The sequence below is a fragment of the Symphalangus syndactylus genome, chromosome 12 (assembly GCF_028878055.3).
Source record: "Symphalangus syndactylus isolate Jambi chromosome 12, NHGRI_mSymSyn1-v2.1_pri, whole genome shotgun sequence".
NCBI classification, from domain to species: domain Eukaryota; kingdom Metazoa; phylum Chordata; class Mammalia; order Primates; family Hylobatidae; genus Symphalangus; species Symphalangus syndactylus.
The window spans coordinates 81,933,828-81,941,980 of record NC_072441.2 but is presented as its reverse complement, the minus strand read 5'-3'; positions in this window follow the sequence as shown (position 1 = coordinate 81,941,980).

The following is an 8,153-nucleotide window of genomic DNA, read 5'->3' as shown; positions in this document are numbered from 1 at the left end:
TCTATACAACACATTCTGTATTATATTGTACATTCCTTTTTTTTTTTTTTTTTGAGACAGTGTCTCGCTCTGTCGCCCAGGCTGGAGTGAAGTGGCGTGATCTCTGCTCACTGCAACCTCCGCCTCCTGGGTTCAAGTGATTCTCCTGCCTCAGCCTCTTGAGTAGCTGGGATTACAGGCATGTGCCACTATGCCCAGCTAATTTTGTATTTTTAGTAGAGACGGGTTTCTCCATGTTGGTCAGGCTGGTCTTGAACTCTTAACCTCAGGTGATCTGCCCACCTCGGCCTTCTAAAGTGCTGGGATTACAGACGTGAGCCATGGCGCCGGGCCGAGAGCACAACTTTATTATCTCTTATGGTTCTGTGGGTAGACTGGGCTTAGTTGGTGGTTCTCACGTGGGGTCTTCCATGTAGGTGGAAATTGGAGCTAGAGTAATCTGAATGTTTGAACAAACTCAACATCTATGGTAGCTTGCTTAACACGCGTGGCAATTGATACCGAATGTGAGCTGGGATCTCAGTTAGAACTGCCAGCTGGAGTGCTTACCATGGCCTCTCTATGTGGCTGGGGCTTCTTAGAGCATGGCAGTAGGGTCCTGAGAGGACAAATTCCAAAGTGAGCATTGCATGAGGCCTACATGGAAGCTGGTAGGCTTAAGATTTATTTATTTTAATTTTAGTTAAATTAATTAATTTATTTTTGAGACAGGGCTTCATTCTGTCACCCAGGCCCGGGTGCAGTGGTGCAATAATGGCTGACTGCAGCCTCCATCTCCCTGGGTCAAGCGATCCTCCTGCCTCAGCCTCCCAAGTGGCTGGGACTACAGGTACACGCCACCATACCTGGTTAATTTTTGCATTTTTTGTAGAGACAGTGTTTCACCATGTTGCCCAGGCTGGTCTCAAATTCCTGGACTCAAAGGTCCCACCTGCCTTGGTCTCCCAAAGTGCTGGGAATACAGATATGAGACACTGTGCCTGGCATTTGTTAAGATTTATTTCAGAAATCCCAGGACATCATTTCTGCTATATTCTAATGATAAATAAATCATTAAGTCTGGCTCAAATTAAGGGGAGGAGGAGAATTAGACATCTCTCTTTTTTTTTTGAGATGGAGTCTTGCTCTGTCACCCAGGCTGGAGTGCAGAGGTGTGATCTTGGCTCACTGCAACTTCCACCTTCTGGGTTCAAGTGATTCTTTTGCCTCAGCCTCCTGAGTAGCTGGGATTACAGGTGTGCGCCACAATGCCCAGGTAATTTTTGTATTTTCAATAGAGTCAGGGTTTCACCATGTTGGTCAGGCTGGTCTTGAACTCCTGACCTCGTGATCTGCCTGCCTTGGCCTCCCAAAGTGCTGGGATGACAGGCGTGAGCCACCGTGCCTGGCTAGACATCTTTTAATGTAAAGAGCAGCATGCATAAAATTGACGGTGACCATCTTTGGAGACTAAATACCATAGTCTGTCTTCTAGCAACTGCAATTCACATCCTTCCCATATGCAAAATACACTAATCTCCTTCCCAAGACCTACAAAGTCTCATCTCATTAAGGCATCAATTTGATGTCTCTGATCTTATTATCTGAGACAGGCCCAGAGATATGGACAAGGCTTCCCGTGCAGTTCCTCCAGGACGGCTCCTTAAATGTGGTTCCTCTTGGCCTGAAGTCCTGTGAAGAACATAATTGATGTTCACAGGTGAGATAAAGATAGATAACTGCCATCCAGGCTTGTTGGCTCATGCCTGTAATCTCAACACTTTGGGAGGCTGAGGTGGGTGGATCACTTGAGCTCAGGAGTTTGAGACCAGCCTGGCCAAAGTGGCAAAACCCCGTCTCTACTAAAAACACAAAAATTAGCTTGGTATGGTGGCATGTGCCTGTAATCCCAGCTACTTGGGAGGCTGAGGCAGGAAAATCGCTTGAATCTGGGAGGTGGAGATTGCACTGAGCTATCATACCACTGCGCTCCAGCCTGGGTGACAGAGTGAGACTCTGTTTTTTTTTTTTTTTTTTTTTAAAGATAACTGCCACAAACACTCCTATTCTTAACGGTGTGGTGGTGTACTGGAAGCACAAATTGGTGCATTGGTCCATAGCAATTCCGAAATTGAGTCAGACATATGTCACCAGATTCTTGACTAGGGCCCAGTTCTGCTCTCTATAAGTGGTTCTTCTTGGCTCTTGGCCTCTAGGTTCTTGACTTCATTTTCTGAGTTAACTCTCTATTTTCCACAAGAAGTATCTGTGTTGATAGCTAAGTAGCTTTCTCAGCCTAGTTCTTGCCCATTTGAAGTTGAAGACTCAAAAACTTCTTTTGATTTTAAGCCATCTTGGTCCCTTTTAGTCCAAAATTATATAATTCCTGTAAAAATGTGGCCTCACTGTGCGTCAGTTTATAATTCACTTAATAGACAAAGCCATACCTACAAATCTTTTTAAGATTGGTCTCTCTCCAGCTTGGACTGAGAGTCAGGGTGCTGGGAGTAAATGCCCTTGAGATTCCTAAAAGCCTTCTAGTCTGAAAGAGCCTAAGAGGCACACTTCTAGAATTATTAGACATTGTATTATTTATCTGAGAAGATCTAGGAAGCTTGCCCTTAAATCTTTTTGAGGTCTCATTACAAGGTCTTACCTTTGACTTACTTCATCTTTATCCTGAGATCCTTTTTACTGTTAGGCATCTGGATTTGATGTTTGCCCTAAGGCCATTTATTAGTTTGAGAGTAATTTGCTGGCTGGAAAGCCAGTGCTGGGCCCTCTATAATTCTTTAAGAAGCTGAGTAGTTCGTTCCGTTTTTTTTTTTTTTTTTTGAGTCTCACTCTGTCGCCCAGGCTGTGCAATGGTACAATCTTGGCCCACTGCAACCTCGGCCTCCCGGCTGAGTAGTTCCTTCTTTAGTTCAACAATTTTTTTTGTTTTTGAGACGGAGTCTCGCTCTGTTGCCAGGCTGGAGTGCAGTGGCATGATCTTGGCTCACTGCAACCTCTGCCTCTGGGATTCAAGTGGTTCTCCTGCCTCAGCCTCCCTAGTAGCTAGGACTACAGGCGTACACCACAATGCTCAGCTAGTTTTTTGTATTTTCAGTAGAGATGGAGTTTCACCATGTTGGCCACGATGGTCTCGATCTCCTGACCTTGTGGTCTGCACACCTTGGCCTCCCAAAGTGCTGGAATTACAGACGTGAGCCACCGCACCCGGCCTAGTTCAACTTTCTAGTCTCATATTTTATCATAGGCAGCCAGAAGAAGCCAATTGGTACTTTTGTATTCTGCATAAAAATCTCCTTACCCATATCCATAAACTGATTAGGTACCTTTCTGTTTTCCATGTAACCACAGACAACAGTGTTGCCAGACATGCTGCCATTACCTAAGAGGATCTCTTTTTTCTAGATTCCAGTAACAATTTCCTCACTGTCCTTCAAATCATTACTAATAATCTTCTAGAGACCCTTCCGGCTTTCACCCATTGCCTGCTCCCAAAGCCAATGACACCTGTTTCAGTTTTTTGTAATAGCAGCATCCTACTCTTGTAGGTCTTTGATGAAAGATGCAGGGAACAAGCTCAAGTTAACTTTCTAAACTTTTTCTACCACTTCTTCTATTACTACACCTAGGTTTCTATTTGGTCCATATTTCAAGATATGCCAGGGTCTGACCAAATATTTTATCATTTCACAACAAAGGTCCTGACTTTCCAGCCTGACATATTGGGTCATCATATCTCACTACCTTCCTCCCTCTACTTAGCCAAGTTCACATTTTAGATTCTTTTTTTTTTTTGAGACAGTGTCTCACTGTGTCACCCAGGCTGGAGTGCAGGGGCACGATCTTGGCTCACTGCAATCTCTACCTCCCGGGTTCAAGCGATTCTCCTGCCTTAGCCTCCTGAGTAGCTGGGATTACAGGCACACGCCACCATGCCCGGCTAATTTTTGTGTTTTTAGTAGAGACGGGGTTTCTTCATGTTGGTCAGGCTGGTCTCAAACTCCTGACCTTGTGATCCGCCCACCTTGGCCTCCCAAAGTGCTGGGATGACAGGTGTGAGCCACCGCGCCTGGCCCCCACACTTTAGATTCTTTTACTTGAGGATTCCACTTTAAGATATCAAATTCTCTACTAGTTAGGGGTTTTTTCAACTATAAGTTACAGAAAACCTGACTAATGCTAGCGGCTTCAACTGTCTTATACAAGAAGTCTGGAGTAGGATGTTCAGGTTTGATTCAGGGTTCCAGAGATGCCATCTGAGATCCAGTGTCTTTTCATTTTTTGGCCCTTTAATATATAGAACATCTACTATTTTCCTCATGGCTTGTTGTTTCGTGATCACACTATGGCTGCTATACCTCCAGGCCTCACTGTCCATGTTCCAGGCTGGAAGACAGAATAAGGGTGAGGTGCAAAATGCCTTTTCCACAGGAGCCTTTGCCTTTTTATTATTATAGAAGTGCCCTCCCCCAGAGACTTCCACTTACAATTTTGGCCTTAACTGTGTAATTTGGCTAGTCTTAGTTATAACCAAGTGTTTTTAGCTGACCACGTTGACATCTTAGAAGAAAAAAAATGGGTCTTAATAATGAAGAAAGAGGGGATGGATAATGGATGAGTAATGCGCAGTGTTTTCCTGAAAATTTTTTTTTTTTTGAGATGGAGTCTCATTCTGTCGCCCAGGCTGGAGTGCAGTGGCGTGATCTCAGCTCACTGCAAGCTCTGCCTTCAGAGTTCACACCATTCTCCTGCCTTAGCCTCCCGAGTAGCTGGGACTACAGGCACCCGCCACCACGCCTGGCTAATTTTTTGTATTTTTAGTAGAGATGGGGCTTCACCGTGTTAGCCAGGATGGTCTCGATCTCCTGACCTCATGATCTGCCTGTCTTGGCCTCCCAAAGTGCTGGGATTACAGGTGTGAGCCCCTGCACCTGGCCTGAATTGTTTTTTGACTTACTTGGGAAACCTATCTTTGAGAACCACTTCCAGAGTAGCTCAGATAGGGTCCCCAGAGACAGAAAAGGCCAAGTGAGAAGGCGCTGGGACAATTGCTTATTCTCACTTATGATTCTGCCTTAACTGCACATCTGGGGCTGGCGAGGCAAGGCGGGGCAGGCCCTCAATGATACATGGTCTCTTTTCATAGCAATAAAAAGAGAGAAGCCCACCTTCCTAATATCCTGTAGGAAAGGGAGCCAGTAACTATAGGTCAGGGAATCATGATGATGGTAATTAACATTTCTGTAGCAGTTCTCAGAGTTCCTTTCATGCACACTGTCATTTCAGCCTCATGGTAACCCCGAGAGGAGCTATCATTAGGCCGTTTTTACAGATGAGGAAACTGAGAGGGAGCAGCATCTGTCATTCGTGGAGCACGCCCTCCGGCTAGGCACTCTGCTAGGCCTATTCAAGCGTCATCTCATTTAATCCTTGGGGCAACTGGGCGAGAGCAGAGCTATGCTATTAGTTTCTGCACGTCATAGACAGAAACAGAGGCTGGGAGAGGTTAAATAAGGAGTAGCGTCAGGACTTGACCCATGTCTTAAGAAAGGTCCTCATCCCTGTGGACACCAGGGTGGCAGTCTGGGCCTTCCTCCCCTTCCCACAGCCATCTCCAAAGCCTGGGGCTTTGTGTAAGGTGAAAGGGACCTGGGTGAGCAGCACCCAGACTCTCAGTGGCCCTATCCTGAGTCACTGGGGGAAGCAGGCCCACTTGCTCCTGGTGGATTAGTGCAGCCTCTGGTTTCTTTTGGGCCTTAGGCTCACAACAATTCCTGGCTTCTCTTGGCTCAGGTTCTGGGGCTGTTTTGGCTGGTGGAGACTAGCCTCAGCTGGCTGCCCTTGGAGCTGGGCAGGTTTTGAAAGAGGCTGATTTCCTTTCCTTCTGGGCGTTTGACAAACTAACAAACACCACTTTCCCAGATGGTTCTGGCAACCTTCCCTTATCCCCTTTCCTCTCCCCAAATCTCTGTGCAGAGGCACAGAGGAGGAGAGTCTAGGAATAGCTCTGTTCAAAAGTTTGTTGGGCCAGTTCTCTCCCGCTTCCTCCTGGAACTGCTGCCGGAGGAGAGCCTCAGGAACACATACCTCACCCTGCATCCTGCCCTACTGTCACTTTGGTGTTTGCTTTTTTGCATTAATCCCTGGCAGCCTATTAACCCTCCAAGAAAGGAGAGAATGAAGGCAAAGCTGGGCTCTGAGACAAGGGACTGGCTGAAATAGGGCCCCCATGCCCTTGTCTTTAGGTCACTTGATCTCTCCACTGACTCACTGCTCTCATCTATGAATTGGTCACAATCAGTCACTGACTTGGCAGTCAAAAGAAGTAGTAGGTCTAAGTAGTAGGTCCACAGGCCTCTTTGATCTCAGTTCAGATCCTCTTCCCATTTCCCCAGGCCCAGTCCCCAATTCTGTAGCAAAGGCCTTCCTGGCTCCACACCAGTCCCAGTCATCAAATACGCCTTCCTACACCTTCCCTATATTTGGCTCAGATGATGAGAAAGGAAGCTAATCATTTTGACAAGGTTCATTGGTCCCATGGGGCTACGGGATTGGGGTGGGTTCACCCTGTCCCTGGGGCCCAGGCCCTTTTGGCACAAACATGTAGAATATCCAGATGCTCAGGACAATTTATCTTGTTCTTCCCCGAGGTTCAGAACCAGACACTGACCTTCAGGGAGGCAGTGCAGTTTCCAAGGGCATATGGTGATAGTGGTGATATTGGGGAGACAGAGCCAGGGAGAATGGGTGCAGGGGAGAGAGAGTCAGTGCTGTAATAAGTCCTGCCAGATCAGATAGTTTTGGCTCTCACCCTTCATGCACCCACACATGCTGTCCCTACGGGGAGAGAGCTCCTTGCCCTCCAAATATGGTGCATTTCTCAGCGGTCAGCTCCACATCTGCAGCAGGGGGGGCTCTGGAAGGTGAGCGGCAAGGGTCCTGGGCTCAGCCCGAGCATGAGGAATTGAGTGTGTGGACACTGGATGGGGTGTGGGAGGAGGACGGTCCCTCTCCAGGCCTTGGAGGGGTGGTTCATGTGGGATGCATTCGGAACCACTGCAGAAAGGGAGATTCAGGGAAGATGCTGGGGAAGAACTTCCAGTAGAGCAGAGAGTCCAATCACCCCAAGAAGAGTTTGTGAAAGCAAGGGAAGGGAAGTTACAGCTCTCCCCTCCACCTGCATGGAGGAGGCAGGACCAAGTAAGTGACCTGTTGGGGAGAGGCTGGTTCTCTCCCTCCCCTCCTGCCCTCCCTGCAGCCCCGCTTGAGGTGACTCAGTGCATGTTTGTTGAATTGGACTCAGAGGCCTCTGCCCTGACATTGTCCACAGTGACAGCAAGTGATAGAAAGTGATTTCATGTCGGATTCTTAGGGTAGGAATCTTCCAAACTCGTTTTGGAGGTAAGGAAATTAAGGCTCTAACAAGGTAAAGAATGTAACATGCTTAAGGGCAGGTGGCAAGAGGAAGGTAGAGCCTAGAGGTTCTTTCCATAACTGTCCGCCAACCCCAAAGTCCTGTACCTTGACCACTCTGTCCCCCCACCCCACCCCTCAGGACTCACCTCCCAGAATGAGCTCCCGCCCTCCCCGCAGTCTCAGTCTGAGTCTCTCCAGTTCTCTCCCAGTGGACAAACCAAGGTGCTGCATCCCAGAGAGGTCTGTCAAGCTGAGAAATGCCAGGGGCTGGTGGATGAGGACAAGGGCAAGGAACCAGGCTGCTGGGCTCTTCCCTGACCACCCATATATTAATAAAGTGCGTCGCTCCCTACCATCATCTTCTTTCTCCCAGCTCTGCTTTTATATCAGCAATCTATTAAGCACCTATTTTGTTACTGTCTGTGTTCTCCAAGAGACTGTCATCTCCACGGAGCAGGGACTTTTGTTTTGTTTATGGCTATACCCCCAATGCCTCTAAATATTTATACGAAAAATGAATGCCTGATAGGCCTGCCACTCACTAGTTACGTGACCCTGGGTAAATTACCCATCTCTCTCTCTCTCTCTTTTTTTTTTTTTTTTTGAGACAGTGTCTTGCTCTGTTGCCCAGGCTGGAGTGCAGTGGCACAATCTCAGTTCACTGCAACCTCTGTCTCCCAAGTTCAAGCAATTCTCCTGCCTCAGCCTCCTGAGTAGCTGGGATTTCAAGTGTGTGCCAACATGCC